Source organism: Lepisosteus platostomus, chromosome 7 (assembly GCF_059453375.1).
Source record: "Lepisosteus platostomus isolate fLepPlt1 chromosome 7, fLepPlt1.hap1, whole genome shotgun sequence".
NCBI lineage: Eukaryota > Metazoa > Chordata > Actinopteri > Semionotiformes > Lepisosteidae > Lepisosteus > Lepisosteus platostomus.
In genome coordinates, this window is record NC_142617.1 from 14,931,310 (window position 1) to 14,953,189 (window position 21,880).

Here is a 21,880-nt window from a genome sequence, read left to right on the forward strand (position 1 = left end):
TCCATGTGAAAGTTCATGAGTCCAGCTGCTTTCTCGGGGGAACATCTTATCTGCAATTGATATCACATTAAATTGCATGTGAGATTCATCCAAAGATTTTAAAATGTTCTGGTAATCAGATTGACTTCTTTCAAAATTGTGTAAACTGCAGGATTACAAATATATGTCTACTGTATATTCTTTAAAAGGAAATAGGATAATATAAGGTATTAAGGATGTATTTTTTACATGGGTATGATAGATACAAGACATTTCAGCACACCATCAGTACAAAGACTTAGTTAACAATGATTGCCAGATATCATACAGTAGTTAACCATAGAAGCCTACTTATTGTCACGTTCTTCCAGAACAGAAGAACTGCACAAAGATTCACATTTTGCTGCTGTTCTTTGCCACTATCCCTTATCTCTCCTAATTAAGGTGTTTTGCAATTAATCATTCATGGCCAATGAGTATAAGATTAAAGTCGGTACAAGATAAAATATGCTAATTAAGCCTCCACCTTCTTTCTTCATGGTGGATTGAATTTTAAGAAAGGAAATTGTTTCATTAGGTTAAAGTGAAAGCTACCTTATATTGGAGAGCAAGTATTCTGTGTGGTGTCTAGTTTTGAAATACCCTGCGTTTTAGTTGTGCCTTTTCACATTTTCTTGAAGGCTTATCCTTCATGGTAAAATGTTTTTAATCTGTGTAGAAAAGTATGGTTTGAACTCTTCACTACTCTGTTTTTATGCCAGCAGATAATGTAGATTTAATTTGTCGACCATAATTTATTACAGTTTATTTTAAACTGACATATACTGAAATGTATTTCCAAGGGATTTGATTAAACCATACTGCTGCCTAGACTAAATTATCTTCTGCAGGATTATTGTAGGCTATTGGAAGAAAGTGTACTGAGGATAAAATATTCAACAAAACTCAAATTTATATAGCTTTCTTCATCTCCGCTAAGAAACTTAAAGTACTTCAGAAGTATGTGTGCTAGAAAACTGCATGATAGCCTGATATTGTAAGAGCCTGTTTAAATGAACAGAAGACTGTATTGCTTTACAAAAAGCAAGTTTAATCAGTCATATATTCAAAGAATACACTTACTGGCGCAAATAGTTCGGACCCCCACTGAATAATTTGTTGAGCTTCTATGAGCAGCAAGTACAGCTTGAATAGGCAGTGACTGTGTTCCATGAGGTTTCAAGATATTTGCAGCCCAATCCCATTCTTATAGATGGACCACCTTCAGCTGGGGTTGTGATGAGGGTAACATTGTTTGATATTAAACTGCATGTTCCATTGACTCCACCACACTTCTTAATAGGACTGAGACCTGGGGAATTGTTCTGAATGGAGATGGTGATGAGAGTCTGTTTCACATTACTCAAGGCCGTGCATTTTCTGCTGCTGTGTGCATCATCAATTTAACGGTGGGGGGGTCCCTTATATTTTTGCTTGTGAGCTCTGTCCCATACCAGTAACTTATTTTTAAATTTTGCATTCAGGAACTGATTTATAAGTGATGGCTGTGTCATGGACATCTACTACTATGTATCAAAGAAATGAATCCAGAAACCATTACTTGTTTGGTGATCCTAACACTTTTATAATCCGCTGATGCTTTATTGATGGCATAGTGGTCAATGACAATGGCTCAGTCAGTGGCTCAGTAACTTGGATGTCCAGTTAAATGTCCTTCCGTGTAAAGGTGTTAAATCATTTTTAATTGAGACCCTTCATACAGAAAAACCGATGGTACAGCGAAAACATGGACACGCAGGTAGTGTGTGTTGATTTTATTTTCAAACATTGAAAGATAACAGCTGCCGGCTTGAAACTGTAGACTGTGGACTCTGGACTGTAAAACCTGTTTGTTTGTCCTGCCGGCTGTGTCTGTTGAATGAAAGAAAGTAGTGAAGTCCCAGTGAAGAGACGGACGTAGAATGTGTTCAGCTTTATTTGGCTTGAAAAATAATTTGAAGGAAGGAATTTCTGGGCATCCAGTCCTTTTCCTAATGTGATATTGGTTTAGTGGTGAGTGCGTCTGAAGACGTCAAGCAGTTATATCGTGGAAGCCTTCTCTTGAAGACAAAAACTGGACTTAGATATGTTTCCCATCAGGTTCACTCTGAAAGACAGCACTGATTATGAAGCAGTTTTTTAATTAACTTCTGAGAGTCATTGCCACGGTATTCTATGCTCAAGTTCTGAGAGCTGCATATTGGCATAACAAGTGCAAAAAGTAAGGGTCGCACGTCTCTTTGAGTGCCCCAAATAAATCTATTTTCTTTCTGATAGTGATACAGGGGCTTTGTCTTCAAAGTTATATTGAGGTGACCTGCATATCAGGAAAACCTTAAAAAGTAGTGCTTAATGTTGTAAGCATTTTATTTTATGTTAGCCTTTGCTCGATTTTGCATATGGTCCTCATGTGTCGTTTATACTTTAGTAAACATGAACTGGCATCATACATGGCTTTGTTCATAAAGTAGCCAGCTTTCTTGGCACGCTTTATCAAGCGGTAACAGTCCTTAAAAAATGTTTAACCCATCTTTGGCATATGAAGGATGCCTTATTAGTTAAATTCTTGAAGTAAGTCTTATTTTTGTTTCACTCATTTTCCCTTAATGTGTTTTAGCACCGAGGTGAGCTAAACCTTGTGCAGCAGTCATATGCTTTCCCTTTGTGTTTTCTACATTAAGCTTGAGTTAGGTTTCTAAACAGCTGACTTTTTAACAGCACACTTAGTTAACATGGGAGAGAGCAACATAACAGTGTTCTGGAATAACCACGTAAACCCAAAGTGACCACATATCATCAGTCATTAAAAGCCTTTTGAAGCACTTAGGTCTGACAGTTGTCATGTAAAACCACATCAGATGTATTATCTGCATTAGTCTTAAGACTAAAATCATATACTGTACATAAAGGATTCAACCACCATCCTTTTCAGGGGATCATTTGTAAGTGTCTTGTTAGAAGACTTGAGTTGGCTTAAGGAAAGATACTGTGTAACAAGGAGTCAGCTGTGAAATGAGACATTGTAGATTTTACACTGTAGAATTTTTTTACCCTGTATAGAAGCTATTTTTTTTCTGCTAGAATACATTAGGATTAAAGAAGAAAAATGAAAACTGGTCTTCTGCAAATTTGGATATTTACCTGTAGGAGATGAAAAACACCTTACAACATTTTTTGGAAATCCTTTAAAAAGTCACTGATGCCTTTCTCTTGTATCAGTGCTGGAGAGATATGCATTACAGGGGCTGTCTGGAGTTGATAATACGGGTGTCTTTCTGTGCCTGCCACAACATTTTCACAGACTGCCAAGTTTTGTAGCTACAAAAAAACAAATAAGCTTGGAGGCTCGTTTGTAAAAGATCACAGTTCCAACCATTGACAGATATGCAATCCTACTTTTTATGCTCAGTGAGGGGAAAGAATTTACCATGTTGTTTCAAAGAAAAAAAATGGGTTTCAAGGATTTAAAACTATCATGAATTGTTTGAAGTGGGAATTATTCAGCTCATCTTGCACTGACCCCTGTCTGCCTCAAATCTAAATCAGCATTTTTTGGACCCCATATACACTGTGATATACGCTGAGCCATACCTTGTAATTGGCGCTTCTGGTCGGCATTAAAATGTTTAAATACATTTCAGATGGCCCAAGGCCTGGGAGCATTCACATTTTAGAAAGGGCAGCCATAAAGTGGCTCCAGGCTGGAAGGGGTTTCTTAGTTGATGTGACTTCTAGGCTATTACAAGTTTTTTTTTTATTGTGCAGATTTAACAGTCTGGTAAACAAGCACCTGTGGTCCACCTTTGAAGCCTTTCAGGATAATTTTATAGCAATATGCTTTTTGGTTTATTTCTTTCTTCTGTCATCCTACTGTCCTGCAGGACAGATTACTTAATGAGCTGGTTAGTTCAGTTTATTAATGCAATGGGGCTTGGCATTAGCTGGTTTCTTGGACCATTATGTCATTATTTTTTGACAGCTAAGTAGATTAATTTGTTCTTAAAAAAGGAGAATGAGGAAAGTGGAGGTGGTGGGGCTTTACGTTTGTTAAATTTTGGAGGTCAGATACATTTACTGCAGGAAACTTAATGAGTTTGGGGTTTTTCCTGGACACCTACTGTTCTGCATGCTTGCCAGGATTAGCAGATTCTTTCTGGGCGAGCAAAAAAGAGCAAATACTCAGTGTAAGCAAAATAAAAAAGAAACTAAGCACTGAACCTTGTTCTGCTTTGTTTAATCTTTTTATTTTATAGTACATTGTTCTACCCTATAGCAATCTGTAATACTGCAGGTTCAGAAATATTTGCATAGCATCTTAAGGTTTATCCAGTCACAAGCCAGAAAGCCAAGCACACTTTGGCCTAAAAATCTGTCCTATTGCTTATGTAACATTCAGACATTCATTTTTTTTCCCTTCTTTAGCATAGTCAAAGCAGACCCATGAACCGGATCAGCATGGCATAAATTCATTTCGATCCATGCACGGTGTGAATTATATTCAGATATTGCTTTGTATAGGCCCCATCTCAAGATGCTATATTAAGATGCTAAGTCATAGATGTTCTTTTTTGAAATGTGCATTGTTATTCTGCTGTCCTTATTATATCTGAATAAGCACTGAAACACAATTCCAAACTTTATAAAAAAATATACTGTCCTCCAATATAAGTTTCTTGAGTGTCAAGTGATACTGTACACTTTCTACCGAATAATTTATTCTTTCCTGCATTTAAATTATGCTTCTGATGCATTATTTAACCATCTGTGCCTTGTTGGCTTCTATGTTAACTCACAAATGACTGCAATGCACTGTGTTTTTTGTATCGTATAGGTTCAGGGCTCACTAATCGTAGCTGTCACTTTGTATTTGGGTTTTGTTCCCTGCATGTGTACCATTATTTATTGGCAAATTTGCATAATCAAATTAAATTATTCATTTGCCATATTATATGGAGCAGCACTATGCAGAGGGGATTAACTTCGGGCCACAATTACATTGCGCCAGTGATTGTCGAAATGTAAAAACCAAGAGAAGCAGAGCTGACATTTTAAGTCTGTTAAAGATTTAATATTAAAAATGCTTTGAGCAAAGTGGGTCATCATTAAACCTTAAATCTTCATTTTCGTTTAACTAATTAAGGTGTTGCCAATGTGCTGTACTGTATGTGGTAGTTATCTTACTCTTTGAGTTAGCCCTGGTTGGTTCAGCTTTGTTGTTTGAGAAATAAAATTATAAGTTAGGAAAGCACTTTCAATTCAAAACTTTACACCTAACCAGACACTGCTTTCATCTTAAAACCATAATATCACCTTGCAGTGAATTTAGGTGTTGTGCACAGAGATTGTAACAGAACTGGATTCAAAATATAACTTCTTGGCAGTACAAATGTTAAATGTTATCTAATTTATTAATCTGAACTAAATGGACCTCATCAGATTTGTTTAATTTTGTCTTTTTTTCATTGTCAAATTTTCTTTATTTGTCCATTTATTTCAATATTCAAGAAAATACAAGTATAATTTTGTTTAATAAATCTTCATGAGAAATATCCTTTTACGTATGTTGTTTTACATTTCCAGAAAAATTTTGACAGCAAAGATTTGTTTTAAGAAAACATTATGAAAGAGTATCTGTAGTTAAGTGGAGAGAGATTGTAGAAGAGGGCAGAAAACACTCTCAGGCCAGTGTGGGAGGGGAGAGGGAGAGAGGAGCTGCCTAGCATGCAATGTACAGTACTGTATTGTATATGTCTGAATTTGAAGTGACTTCTGAGATAGGGAGCTCTATTTACAAAGCAGCAAGATCAGGTAACTCAGTGCACATCACACTGTGTGTTCTTGAAAGCTCATTGCAAGATCTTTTAAACATATCTGATTACGAACAGCCTATTCCTTTAATCATAGCTAATCGGAATAAGTCACTCACTTTTCTTTGGTTTACCGCAGTGAAATCTGGTGCCTGCTACTTCTGAACAGGCTAGACCTCCAATTTTATATTGGCTGATTTAAGGAGCACTGCAGCTCGTTTTACCAGCTGCTCCACATTCTGAGATTCAGTCGATGGCTTGTTTCTGGCACAACATAGAAGAGATTTAGTCTTGACCGCTGAAGTTCCGTATTCCCTTAAAGCATCAGAGGAACCTTCTCTCCTGGTTTTATTTGCTGTTTATCTGTCTTTATAATCAATGTTTTAAGTAACCCCAGTCAGGGAAGAAGTGGTTAACATGGAAAAAAAAACAGGACAAGTTGTTGGTACTGGATGTCTGTTAGAATGTCCAGTAATAATAATAAACTTTATTATATATAGCACCTTTAAAGGTGGCTTCTCAAAGCGCTTTACAGGATGACAACAACAATAAATAAGAAGAATACACAAGATAAAACACAATTACAATATATAGAGGAGACCGTGGATGGTGGTACTAAGTAAAGCAGAGGGGTGAAGAATGGAACCAGTTAAGTAAAGGCTTTTCTAAAGCAGAGGGTTTTGAGTCTGGATTTGAAGGAGTTTAGAGAAGGTGACTCTCTGATATCCTTGGGGAGAGAGTTCCAGAGCTTGATGGCATAACAGGAGAAGGCCCTGTCACCCATACAATGTAGACAGGCTTGGGGGACAGTAAGGAGAGCAGAATATTTATAGGAATTAAGCTTCCTGGGTAGCTGTCATATAGTTAATCTGGCAGTTCAGCTTCTACAAGTTCCATCAGTTTGTCTTTGTATTGCAGCTACTGTAGACTGTTGTCTATAAATCAAAGATAATAGTAATAATTAAAACTTTCTGTAGACTGTTGTCTATAAATCAAAGATAATAGTAATAATTAAAACTTTCTTAAAAAAGAGCAGGTTAAGAGAATTAATATTGGAAATTGCGGTTTTTCTGGGAAAGTGTTCTGATGGCATTAACCTGACTTTATTTGCTTCTGTGTCCATTGGAATATTTTTTGTATCCAACCAGATGTGAAACTTTAAAAAAAGGTGACATTTTGAATGAAAGGCGAGGTCTGTGTTGCTAGAAAGCAGAAAGATATGGTGCCGAATTTTTTGTTGTGGTGTTAGGTGATATTGCAAGTCATGGTGATGAATAGGTCATTCAAGTGACGGCAGAAGAACCAAGGAAATCTGCGTTTGAGTTTAGGGGAAAGTATGATTTATTTTCTTGTCGGTGATTCTGGGGAGTTTCTTTCTGAATCATGTACATCAGCTGTGCATTTTGCATGAATCATTTAAAATTCTCATGTTCCGAAATCAAGAAAAATGACACCTTTTGTTAACGTGTAGGGTTAAATACTGGTATTATACAGTACTCTATAGAATAAGGCCTGGAAAGCAGGATTTTAATATTTGAAAGATGGACTAACACGGAACACCCTATCATGTTGGGGGAAAGCTTAAAATACATACATGAATGATTCATCATAGACAACACAGAAAACATCCATAAATCTCTATGGTTTAGACTAAATCAGGACTTTGACCATCTTTAATATAGAAAAAATCAAACACTGTACATCAGTGATTGTGTTATAATTTAATCTAAGTTACTATGAATTTTGTTAAATTGTGGAGCTCTTTGACATTGATTGTTTACTTGTATCTCTCCTAGCTGAAGTAGAACGTGATGTTGCTTTGTAAGAGTGCTACAAACGAACGAGAGGCGGCCATTTTGCTGGCCTCTCCAGTCTGTGAATTAGTAAGTTATTCATCTCATCCATCCATTTCTTGAAAGCAGCTGTGTCTCATGTCTGGTCTGTTCCATACTCCCACTTTTCTGTGAAAAGTGTTTCCTCTTCTCAGTGTTAAATGCATGTCCTAATAGTTTCCAGAGTGGTTTGTGTTTCACTGTTTTTTGTAGAGTTAGTTGTGAAAAAAATACTTGAGTCAGGTTCACTCATGGGTTTCTCCGTGCAAGCCTAAAGAGGTTAAGAGATTCAGTTCCTTCATCCTGTTGGTGTAGGGCATTCCCTTAAGTCCCAGGAAGTGTCTGGTTGCTCTTCTCTGGACTGATTCCAGAGCAATACATTTGTTATAATGTCGTGACCAAAATGATGATAATTGTAATAGCCTTACAAATGTGTTACACAATTTTAACTTAACATCGCTTGATTTAAATTCTTTACTTCTCAGCATATATGGCTGTATTGTGTTTGCCTTTTTAAATGCTTCCCCACTTTGTTTAGGGAATGTAAGTGATGCAACAATATAAAAACCCAAGTCCTTTTCAATGAGTAGCATGTTCTATCACGGCATTTCCTATTTTGTATTTGTAATTTTGTTTTTACTACCTCTCCACTTGTCTACATTAAAAGTCCTCTGTCAGGTGTTTGTCCAGTCTGGAATTTTATATACAATTTGAGCTATTTCTGCACCCTCCGCAGCAGATATAGCCGGGAAGCAAGCTATAGCTCATCATCTTCGTTTTCAGAATCTAATCTGTTGGTTCTCCTTGCAGCGTATTTCACTACCAAGCCTGTAAACATCAAGAAAAACTGCAGAGAACACTTGTAAAACTACTGGGTCTCCTGTACAAATACAAAACCAGTGAAACATAAGATGAAAATCCACTATCTGGCTGAGCAGGGCCCAGTTCTTTAGGATTTGCACAGGATTAGCTTGGACCTGATAACTGCAAGTTCTGTGCACTGTTATGTTACATCAGGTTGAAACCCAGAATGTTCAACAATGGCTTTAAAAATCTTTGAGAATGCTCGGTTTTTTGTTGTGAAGCTGGGCAGGGCTTCAGACAGGGCTTATTTTCTTAGAGGCAGCAGCCAGTTGATCAGTTATTTCTTTGCAAGGTTCCCAGAATTGACACGTATTTGTCATGGGCAGAGTGAGATCGATTGATAGATTAATTTCCAGCCTCTGTGCGGAGAACAGATTAAAAGCTGCAGAGCATCTTGTGTTGGGTGCATTAGTGTGGTTTTGTTTGTCATAATAAAACAGAAAAGCTCCCTACTGTATAGTTAATATTAAACCACCCCCTATGGCTCTGTGTGTCTCCCTCTTAAATGTGTGTTGTGTCAATATGTCTTAAAATGTGTAAGCTGTTAAATTAGGGAGCTAATAATTACTTCAGTGCTAAAACATTCAGTGCATTACCTTCTGTCTTTTCAAAATACTGATAACATGGACTGTGATTTGTAATGGTGAGGGGAAGAACAGCAAAAGGCTTTTTAAATTGAGATTTTCTTTCTCAATATTTGGTTAATTTTCAAAATATTCTGCTTCCTTGTGTAGGAAAATCAGTCATTTCAGTGATTTTTAAAATTGCTTTAAACAACATTAACGGAAGATGATGAAGCAGTCCAGATGTAATGAGATTTACTGGGTGGTGGTATTTCAAAAGGACAGCTTTTTTTTCACAAAAAAGAGAACAATCCAGTAAGTTATCAAGGCTCTTTGACCTGATTACATATATTTCAGGTTTTGTTTTTCAGACTATATTATCAGGTGTTGTCTCTGTAATATTTCTTGTTCCTAGCTGTCAAAAAGAGTCCCAGATTTGTCCAAGTGAATAATTCCATGTTAAAGCCAATGCATGAAATGTTACTACCCAAGTGGCTGAAGTGACATTGACTGTATTGTACAATCCTCTTCATTATGTACTGTACTACGCATGTACATACAGTCAAGAAATTAAATTGTAGGCAGTCAGAAAGGATTTGAATGTTGATACATGTGCTAGCATTTCTTTGGCATCTTAAGTTTGAAACACACTGAAATAAAAATCCATACAGGCTACCTGATGTTTTATTGGCCAGAATGACAATGCTGTTTCTGACTTCCTTCCAATGAGAGTGTTGTATGGTGTTTGCAGATATCTGAAATGCTGGTTGAACACTGACCTGAGTTCATGGGGTTGGGTCATCTAATACTTCTTTTACCCTGTGTACATACAGTATACTGTTCACGTATGAGCAGACTGTCACAGACATACCTGTACCTCTGAGTTTCTGATATTCACCAAAGACTGGGCGAGCTTCTTTAAGAGGCCTAGGAAATGGTGTAGCCATCAAACCTCGTCTTTTAAAACCTATGAATAATAACTGGGTTTTATTGAGCTCACGGTTTTTCCAAATAACTTTTTCTGTGCTCACCATTTGCATGTTTTGAAGCAATTGCCATGTCCTGGAGACAGTTTTGGTAAACATATCCCACTAACTAGTCCAAAAATGAGTTAGAATATATCCCATAATAAAAAAAATATTTATAATACAAACAATTTAAATTGGTTTCTCTGCGAGGTTAGAGAGGACCATGCTAAAACTATGTGGAGCGTCATATTCAATAATCCATCTTGCTTGTTAGATTTCTAGGAGCTTATTGTACAAAAATCTTGTCTAGATGCTTTTTGAAAGAAGTCAGGGTACTAGCTTTGACAGCCTACACACTGTAGCATACTCCAGGCTCCCACAGCTCTTTTCTCTGAAACTGTACCTTCTGGTTTCAGTCCCAAACCGTGACTAAAATGATTCATTTCTTTGTAATCGTCTGTGTATGACATTCCTTTTAAGCCCAGGACCCACATAGTCGTTCTTCTCAGTACTGAGTCAAGAGCAGCAGTATCTGTCTTATTTTTCCTGTAGTTATGAATGTTGTTGGAAATACTTCAACAGTAAAACTAAACTTCCAAGGTTATATTGGTAAGATGTTGTGCATTTTTTTAGGTTGTCAATGCTTTGGTCCAAAATAACTTACTTGTGTCCACTAAGAATGTTTTCCTTCTCATATTTTTTTTACAGGTCTAAATCTAAATTGACTCAGCCTATGTGCTTGATGCCCAAGGGGCAGAGTGCCATTTACGCTAGTGGTCCCCACAGAACACTGGTCATGTGATCTAGGGGAGCCCCTTGGGTAAATCTGACTCGGGCTCACCCCTGCTCTTGTCTGACAGGCCTCTCGTTCAAATTTATCGCTCTAACAGGTACCACTGTTGTTGCACGTGAGCTGTCACTCCTGAAAACAGTTGTTATGGGGCTAAAATTGTGTTTTACATTTTGTTTTGCATTGTTTTGTCATGAAATAAAACACTACATTGTACTGTGTAAACTAGACAGTCAACCACTGCTTTTAATTAACATTTGGGATGACAAAGAGATTATAGAGGGCAGTGTCTGGAGCAAACATGGTTGTAATGAATTGAAACTTTTCCTGTTTGCTGCAAGCTTCCCTTGTGGATTTTCCGTTATTTTGGAAGGCTTCAAGTCGATTTAAGTCGATACTGTCCGCCACCTTGTCAACAAAAATCATGTGACCCAGTTCCTTCCTCATTCACATCTCCTAGCAACCTGCGTCACTTACTGCTCCTTCAGCAAGAGTCTTGTTAACAAAGGGACAATTAAGGCCACCCAGGGGAGAACCAACATTCAGCAGGTACTGTAGACCCTGCCCTTAGTAAACAGTTACATATGAATAAAACTTTAGTCTTTCAGTTCATTGTAGCAACCTCTCAGACCACTGACAGAATAATGTTCCATTTTAACTAGATTAGCCTGTGGGCATCTCTAGTTTCTGTTTTCAAAAGACATAAATTCTTATAACCTCCCCATAGTGTTTGAATAATTTCGGCAGCATCAAATGTGAGCAGTGAAGTTCTAAGAACGGGTACATGATTTGTGGAATTTGTTAAAATTGTACTGTAGCTCTCTTGGTAAATATAACACCATGTTACATGGGCATTTTTAGAGAGAAAATTCTTTGCTGCATTTTAAAAATAATCCTCTTAAATGGTTTAAAGAAAATTTGGAATTCCTGTTTGGATAAAATAAGCAGTTTATTAGTTAAGAAGGTAATCTGCATGAGCTAAGCTTTAGACCTTTAGTACAGTATTTGCTTGGAGGGATAATATTGGCAATAGTGATAAGAATTCAAGTCGTGTTTTATTGTGATGTTATAAAGATTTAGTTTCTGCTTGTACCTCTAACATGGAATTATTCATATTTTTATCAGTTTTTCCAACCAAAACACTTCACTCTATTTTGTTTATTAGTATTTGATGGGTAGTGAACATAGAGAAAGTCATTGCTAATATGTGAGAAAATGCATTCTGTAGGCGGGAGGTGGCAAAACTGAATGTTTAATGATAACGTAAACCTAATTGAGGGTGACAATTATTTTGCACTCAGGAGAAAAGATGACCTTTTTTCTCTTTTCAGATTAAAGCCACTGAAGATGCTACATTCCTGTTCAGATGTCTTACCCCACCTATAACATATAGGGCTGAAGTAAATAAAAAGTACTGTGAAAAAACACAACATGGCAGCTCCTTTGTAAATTATAATGAAATGTAACCCTACAATAAAAACATTACTAGTTTATATAAACTCAAAACAACACACTTTACATAAAATGTGTAAATAACATTGTTTTATAAGTATTTTATAGTTCAATGATTTTATTAGGTGTAAGTTCCAGGAGATTGATTTTGTTTTGTAGATTTTCCTTCTAATATTCATTCAAGTAGGTTACAAACTCATTTGACATTTCAAGACATCGAAGTCTTACATTTCAAGAAATTGACAACTGATCTCTTCAGGACATGTGTAACCCCAGAGGCCCTTGACTAACCTTTACTTACCAACTATGCTCTTATGTTACAGTTTCCTGTTTGTCGAGCAGCACTGTTATTGTTTTTTTGTGATATTGTTGTTGTTTTGTGCAACCGCTAGTTTTCACCATTTGCGATTTGAGTGGATGAGGTTGAATGTTGCTTTCAATGGAAGTGTCTGCCAAATGAGCAAATGTGAGACAAAGACCACAGCATTTCATTGTGTTTGTAACAGCGGCTAGGCCCATGCATACAGTAAAAATAAAATGTTCTTATTTTAGCTTTTATTCCTCTCTGTCCTTAATAATGATCACACATGAAGCATTAAAGATACTGTGGTTTCATGCCGTAGTGATGTCATGCTCTCTCATTTCAGTTACACAGGAATCCCAGAAAAACAGATACCTCCCTGGTAGCCCTACACTCAGAATGAACAGGATATACTGTAAACAGGAAGTCGGACGGCTTTGATTGAAGCTTTGAATTGTTGTTTTAAGTGTGTTTTAAACAGCAGTGGCTTGCAGGAGATGTTAGGTTCATCCTGCCTAGGAAAGGGGAAAATTTAGAGACTGGTGGAATGAACTGTTTTTAAGATTAGTGTTAAAATAAACAAGGGCATGTCTGGACAGTGGCAAAATGACAGTGTTCGTGCCAGAAAAATACATCTGTCTTGAAATGGTTTGATAGTGAAGTTTTGTTTTAATTTCTTAGTATTTTAGTTTTTAATGTACATCATTCTTCATAATGGAGCCTACTTTTTATTCTGCATGTCAGCAGTATGCATAATTATTCATACATTTTCCATGTATGAATTATTTAAACAACCAGGATTACTGTATATCCACACAATTTGATTGTTTTTGCTATATAATCAATGTAAGAATTCTCTTATAAAGTACACATTTGTGGGTGACAGCCTTTAGAAACCTATTCTGAAAGTAATTTATATACATTATTAAGGCCGTGAGTAGGGTACTGACATATCCTAGACTAAAAACTATTATTATTCAGTAGAATTACAGCATAAATACAGAATGCATATGGGCACTATGTCTCAGTTCATCTCTCAGAACTACTGAGAAATGGTTATCAACCTAGTGAGGATTTCTTTGGACAGCTGAGTACCTTTAAATTCCCATGGATGCAGGGAGAACATGTCAGCTCCACACAGAAGGTGTGTCTACCTTTAGGGTCTTCTGGGCTGAAGAGAGAACCGAATTTTGCTTTCTCTTTCTGTGCAGAAGCACTAGAGAGCTGCAAAGTGCAAAATGAGGCCTGCCCATCGCTGTAAAGATTTATACAGTAATAATAAATATGGGCACAAAATAGCAGCTTGTTTTTTAGAATTTGTTGATCTTTAGCAAAAGGTATAAAATTTGCTAATGTTCATTCCTTCATCATCTGCTGTACTGTATGTCATGAAACATCAATGGAAATGTGAATGTCTTAACCTTTGTCTAGTACAAAGGTTTTGCATTTAAAATTCAAAGTGGTAATCTACAGTATTAAATGCCACTTTTTTATTTTCAAAGAAAATTGTGGTCATTGATCGTAAGGTGGTATAGCTGAACAATTTCCTTTTTTAAAACATGCTGTGTATATTTTCACCACTCAACCAAAAAATCAATGCCCTTAAACTGCTGTACAATGAATATGATTTACAGGAATCTCTTTTTTAGATGTGCAGAGAGAATTTTAGACATTAAGGTTCCATTCTGGAAGTGGGACATGTTCATCTAAAAAACCCCAAATATACAGTATATATGGAATCATTTCACATTGTTTTTCCCCATTTGTTTTACGTAATATAGCACTGTATTCTTTATTAAAATATACCCACTAACTTAAAAAATGTTTCGTCCTAATATTGACTAGAAACCCAAGATTTAGAGAATATTTTTGATAAAAATGGGAACCACTTTGAAACTGTCCTCCTGCAAGAAAAAAATGATAGATCTGATGAATGCCAGAATAAGGGGTGTTTTTTTCAGATGTTCAGTACAGCTGTGGAACATACTGACAGTTATTGGCAGACAAGAGACTCATCAAGTTGCTTTGCATAGCTGTGTCAGCAATGACAATAGCAGTGTTCTTTGCTGTACAAACTGTTACACAACAGTCAGTGTGGCAACAGCTGTGCCATCTAGCACTGGTCTGGTGGGATCTGCCTGGAGAGTGTTCTAAAGCAATCATATCAGTCAGCTTCTTTTGGATCCTAGAAATCTGCTACTGTAGTTGCCGTAATTTTTTTTTTCAAAAAAACATTTCAGCTGAACAATTTCTTTTTTTTTTCTACTGATCTTTCGGCTGAGTGAGCCTCTTTTTGTTTCTTTTAAGTCTCTTTAAAAAGCAGCTTAGGTTTTAGGTGTGACCAGAATTCCCCAAGTGTGGGTGCACAGCTGGCACAGCGCCTCCAAGGGGTCAGGTTGGAATTAGACAGCCAGGGTGCTCCTGCAGCTTCCCAGATTCTGGCTGGCTTGCAGCGCTCGACCTCCTGTTAGGGCACCATAGAGCTTGCAGTGTGACAAAAGATGAACGGCTTTGAGCAGGGCACAGGTCACAGGAGCACGTCTTGTCTATCGCTTTCTTTTTGCACGGGGCGAGCCAAGCTTCTGCGAGCCAAGCTGTGAAGAAACAATTTCAGTTTGAGGTGGACAGAATAAAATAATTAACACTTAAAATAAAATAAATATGTAAAAAATAAAAATGTAAAAGAAAGGATCACCAACTTTTCTGCTTGGGACCATGTCATCCTGCAACTCGCAGCTGTGGCAACCCACTGAAGCTAAGCAGGTGTGAGCCTGGCCAGTACCTGGATGGAGCTCATGGTGTCACAGGCTGTTCATTGAACTAAAAATTCTGTTAGAAAAAACAGAACAGAGAAAAAAAAGAATGCCGATACAGTACATCTACAGTATCATGACATCCCGGTACACTGAATTTCTTCTTTGGAAAACAAAAAAAAACTCTGCACAATGGTCAGACATTTTATATTTTATAATAACTAAGATACATAAGGACTTTTTCTGTGTGAGATGCATCTGACAAACATGTATTTTTTATATCCTGAAGCTCAGCAGGTGTGAGCCCGGTCTGTACCTTGATGGGGGACCTGTGAAAGCTAAGGTTGCTACTGAAAAGAGCTGTTAGTGGGGCCAGTAGGGGACGCTCACCCCACAGTTTGTGTGGGTCCTAATATCAGTATCGTGACAGAGACATTATACTGTAAAATGGCGTCATTGTTCGGATGAGATGTAAAACCGAGGTCCTTAAAAATCCCAAGGCATTTCTCAAAAAGAGTAGAAATACCCCGGCATCCTGGTCAAATTTCCCATTGGCCTTTACCAATGATGGCATCATAATAATCCCCATTGTTGAAGTGGCTTCATCAATCTGTTCTCCTCCCCACTGATAGCTGATGTGTGGTGAGCGTTCTGGTGCACTTTGGCTGCCGTCGCATCATCCAGGTAGGTGCTACACAATGGTGGTAAGGGAGGAGAGTCCCCATTACCTGTAAAGCACTTTGTGTCCAGTGGAGTGTCCAGAAATGCACTATATACTGTACGTGTAAACAATTATTATTAGAATCCTATTATCCGAGAGCTGCACTTTTGGTTTTTCAGCTGTTGCACCGAGCAAAAACTGAGAAGTGGAAAACGGCGCATCATCTGTGCTCATTTCACAAAATGATGCTCACTGTATCGGAAACTCCGGGGGCTGAGTGTGTGCGTCATCACTTTCGTAGCAATGAACGATCAGTTGCTGCATTTGCTGCGACATGCGTGCTGTGACTAAGCAAAATATTTCTCTTGGCAGCCTGCTTCAGCTTGTGTATAGACCAGCACTGTTCCACAAATTAAAAAAAAATAGCTGTGTAAACAGGACTTTTGTGGACACTGTTGTTGCTGTTTCTCAGAATAATTCATCTCTGGCGTCGTGGTATTGTGTTTTTCATTTCCCTGGGTGCTGACTGTATCTTCACTCTTTTGATGGGAGCTCACACTTCGGTGCAGTGTGTGCTATCTGGTGATGAAATCTGATCATAACCTGACAGAGCTCAGACTGTGCCAGTTTCCTCCTGTTCTCTTCCTTGTGCGGAGGCATCAGCTGGCACCGGTTCGAAGAGAAGTTGGATGCCTTTCCTCTAGGAATTGACATGGGTGACATTGAAGCGAACAGTTTTATTCTTTTCCTCTCTTCTCGTTTAGATGGTTTAGAAAATCTGTTTTTTTCCATCATAAAAAAAAGCCAACAAGCATTTAAAAAAACAGCCCTGGAGCGTAGTTCAAACAAACAGAAAAGCAAACTGCATTATGTGGACGGATATGCTATGTTAAATTCTTCACACATATGCAAATTTTCAGAAAAAAACATGCTCAAGACTATTTACATTCTTAAAGAGAAAATGAAAGATAGATATTTTATTTAGCTGCAATGCATCTTGGTATTATCTAACACTGTAACAGTCATTTCCTGTGCCCACTTTTCACCAGGATAAGCTGTGCTGTATTTCACGAATTAAATGCTACAGAAACCTCCTAATTATTTGGAAACTGGGCTGTTCCTTGACATCCCTTTTGAATGTTGAAGCCACTATGGTACTTCTGTAGACTGTACAGATGGCATCGGTGGTACACTAGCTCCCTGGCTTGTAATAACTTACCTTTTCCCATGAGACATGGGAATGTGGTTACACTATTGATTGCCATGGTGACAAAATAGTAGTAACATGAGGTTCGCAATCTTTGTCTTCTGCTCTGTATTTGGGAGGTTCCTCTTTATTTGTTTATCAGTTTCAAATGCTTCTCTTGTCTCTTGTTATAATCCCAAGGTTAGTGTTAGAATTAGGAAAAAAGTCAGGACTTCTTCTAAGAATTGTTAATGACTTAAGAATAATGTAATATAACAATATGACCTCATGTACAAAACTTCAGAACACAACTTTTTTTTTAAGTTTAATATAAATAAGAATCTTTTAATCCTGATTAGTAATTCAACATGGTCTTGTTGAAACTGCATTATGTGGGCTGAAGGTTCATGTAACCATGAACCTGTTTATATAAAATTTCCCTTGGAAAACAATTGCTAATTTGTTAAGCATTAATAACTGCTGCCATTTTGTACAATAAGTACATCATATGCCATGGCATTAGGTGTACACAAGGTTGGTTTTAATGTTTTGAGTTTCATTTGTCAGCTTGGAGTGGTTTACTTTAGTTTTAAAATTCGAGTTGGAAAGTGCACTGTTCTTGTTTCTGCTTTGTTGCATCATGTAAGTTCATCATGAGAGACAGTTGTAGTGTTGGAGAACCTAACCAAACAAAAAAGCTTGCTGTTGCACAACAAGTGTAAGAAACACTGACTGTGATACCACTCAATCCAAGAGGCGCTAAATTGTGCCACACGTTAAAGAATGCCAGTCACAGCTGGCTCATAACGGGTCAAGTTCAGTCTGGCACTATGGGGCCCAGTTAGTGGTCTGTGGAACGGCCTTCAGTGTTTGAGGAACTTCGAATACCCAGTGATATTTACTTCAGTCCTCACCCTTCGCTGGAATCATTTCACACTCCGTAACAGGGATGATAATCTCAGCATTCCTAAAGACAGGGGGCTGTCCTCTCGTCTGGATTCTTGCCAACTGCCCCTAGGCACAGTGAGTTTGAAGACACCAGACTTTTTGTTTTCCGTCATTTTAGATGCCAATGTGATTCAAGGATACATCCACATTTGGCAAAATGCTAAAACTCTCAGCAATCGCTCACTGTCACTGTAGCACTTAAAATGACTTTCGAACCACCCTCTTTCCTAACACATAGCCACAGTGGTTTGTTTTTTCATTTTGAAGAATTTTTTGAAAGGTGTCCAGCTTTAGCGGAGAGAGCCCGTGTGTCAGAAACAGCACGAAGGGGTGATATCAGCACTTCCACTTTGGTACTTGTGTACGCCTGATTTTTTTTTATTTAATTGACTTTGTGTGTACAAATATTGTGTAAATGACTATTCACTTCAGTCCTCCTTTGTCTTCAATCCCATTTAGATTCCTGAAAAAAACCTGCCTGTCCCTTAGACACAATAAAGTGGTACATCATGCTAAAGGTTTGACAGAGGGCCGTGAAGGATTGTGAAATCCTAGTTGAAGAATAATATTGTTCAGAAAGTATGGTAAAGTAAAAAAAACTTGATACAAAGTAAGTGTGCAGTTTTGATGTGGTAAGGAGCATGCACTATAACATGCCTCAGGTTGGTATTGTGTGGGTGGAGAGCTAGAGATACTGGCAAGAGTGGATGCAATTGTACAGGCCACAGTACAAAACAGTTGGTACAAGGTTTCACAAGTAAAAAAAAAACCGTACAACTAACTTTTAATTTAAAGTCTGCTTTTAATTAATTTCTTTCCTTTTTAAAGTTAGCCCTGGGAATAGTTTTCAACAACAATCTGTTTTTCTGCTATACATTTTGATTTCAATGGAGAATTATACTGTTGCTGCATTAGTGCTGACATATCTCGTTTTAGTTCTGTTGTAGACCAGTTGTTACAAGTTTTTTAACATGTAAGACCTCTGTGATTGAGAATGTCCTTTGTGCTTATTCATTGAAAAAAGAAACAACCATTTGATTAGACTTGTGTGCAGCTCATTGTTAGAGGGAAAAGACTTCCTGATCATGCCAGCTGCCCACTGCAAAAATAGACAGTCTTTATGAGACAATTATTTTGTAAGCATTATATCTCCTTTACTTGAGTAATATAAAATACTTGGCTTCTGGAAGTTTTTGTTAAATTGTGGAAGAGGTCCAATTTTGAAACCTTAATTAGAAGAATTGCATTAGAAATTAAGCCTATTTGCAGCCGTTGCCCACTGTAGCCACTATTATATGCAGTATAGAGTGAATTGAACCAGTAAAATATTAATTTAAATATTTTCTGCCAGACTGCAACTATGCTTATAAATAAGACATCTGCCATTTGTGGTTAAAAGTGAAAGTGATTCCAATGGACTAGCACATATTTAGAAGAATAAAAGAATAAATAAAAGTTTATCTTAAAACGCCTGGTAATCTTTGAGGCGATATTGGTACTGAGTGTTCTGAAGCCATAGTTGGAATTTATACATTTAAACTGTTACAACCTTCAATTTTTTATTCCAGGTTTTACAGAAATCCTTTTTTTTGGGGAATTGTTCACTTGTAATTTTCTAATATAAAGTTACCTTTTTGTGTGTTTTGTTGAATTCATTTCACGGTCCTGCCAAAAGTGATGATGTCACTTTTGAGGAATTTTTTAGTTCTTCAGATGGTGAACCAGGGTTCCACTCAACTAATGTCAAGCCTGTACTAAATGCTCAATCAAAATGATAGATTTTGGCCTCAGACCACCCGTTTCCTTGCGGATTAGCATCTTTCTTCACTCGGCCCACGCGCTTCCATCATGTCATGTTTGCCTGGTTCTGTCACGGCAGCTCTTTGAGTGGGTTTCTCAGACTGAGAAGCACCACAAGATCCACAAGACTGCTGCAGTGAAAAACCACTCCACCACTCCACTGTACTGGCCTCTCAGCTGGATAAAACAAAGCTGAATCGTTGCCTTAGTGGTGTCATCATCTGCTTGCTAAACATTTCCAAATCCACTTAAAAGCATAACAGCCCGTTTAAATGCTGGTATAGCTTTAATGAAAGAACAGCATTTATGCTCAAATACGGTTCATAGTGGATCAACTGCTGAAAATTTAATAGTTCAGGAATTACTTGTTTTTTTTTATTCTCTGATACCATTTAGTCTATGATGTTGTCCTATGAGCTGTGAATCTAATTGAATTTAATTATTTCATTTTTTTAATATGTCAGAGAATTACAGCAGTGGCTCTGTAATGGGTTTAATTTACCTGTCAGATTTTCTCTAGTCTTCTGCACTCCAATCCAATCTGTCCTATATTACACTGTACATGACAAGGATTCCACTTAGTAACTTCAAGCTTAGGTAGAGAAGCTTATTTAACCTTTTAAAGTAGAAAATAATTTATTTTGTTCTGATTTAAGTTAATGAAAACCGCTTTCTGTATGTTGGTTGTTTTTTTTAGTGTTTTTTATGCAAATTTACTGTATGTGAGGAGCTGGAGCTGTAATTTCAACATGCTGTTGAAGAAAATTGAACATAATTTTTGATACTTTAAATAAGTTTAAATAATTTATTACTGTATTATTGTGATCTAACTCAGATGTGGTTCCACAATAATCATTAACTTCACATTTTGCTTACACCTTAATAACTTGGAGAAAATATTTAAGCTAGACTATTTTCTCACATTATTATAGTTATACATCAGGTTGCTATAACTGTAGCTCACTTACTTTCAGATGTAATAGGGATCACAAAGGAATCAAGGAAATCAATTAAGGAAATGTTTCTCTTTACCTGAGACACAGTACAGTAGCTAGTGTAAAAAAATCTTGAATAATTATTCCCTGATTGGAATGATGACACCATGTGTGTTTTGTACTTTGTTGATTGAAGCTTGTATGCTGCATTTGTGGTGTCTTAACATTTTGAGAGAGAGAAAGCAACTTGATTTAAATCTGGTTCCTTTTTTCCCCATATGAGACTAGACACTCCTAAAACTGCACACGGAAATAATTTATACAGTGGCTTAGAATGTTAAACACCTTGCACACTGTTCACGTTGATCTAAACCATTCTGACAGAAGTGATTAAAACAGGAGATGGATATGTTAACATACAGTAAATTAAGATGCCAAAATCAGACCATTATTTTACTACATAAGAAACTCCACAGCTGCTTAGCAACAGTCTCGCATTTGTTACGTCTTCAATTAGACATGATGGGAGAAAATCATAAATGGAGAATACAGGATTAGAAATGAAAAAAGTGTAGGCCTTATTATTAGGCTTTATTCTTAATTTAAAATAATGTAAAATTGTTCATTATTATATATCATCCTAGTTTATCCTTTTACATTTCAGCTTGCAGCAACAACTACAGTACCTTACCCACACTGGGAGAATGAGGAAGGGCAGACTAGTTCCTCTGAGGTTCCCCTGTCCTCTCAAGAAAGAAACTGTTCATGTTTTAATATACTACATGCCTGCCAGCAATGTGCATGAGGATTAGTGCCGATTGGACAGGAAGCATCTTGCCTCACTGAGGTCATTGCAAGTGCTCATAGGAGTTGCTGTTTCTCCCAGAGCTGGCTAGTCTGAGCTCTCCTCCCAGCTGTTCTAAAGAAATTGCATGCTGTTCATGGAGTCCTGATTGTCCACTAGTGTCGCTAGGCACAAATTTGTGATGCCTAATTGATATA

At 37.2% G+C, this 21,880-nt stretch overlaps 1 protein-coding gene across 18 annotated transcripts in view; it reads left to right on the forward strand.

Annotated features, from left to right (window-relative positions):
- The window catches only part of nbeaa (neurobeachin a), a 361,778-nt gene that overhangs the window by 14,271 nt on the left and 325,627 nt on the right, over positions 1 to 21,880 (forward strand). The gene's annotated exons all lie outside the window — the stretch shown is intronic.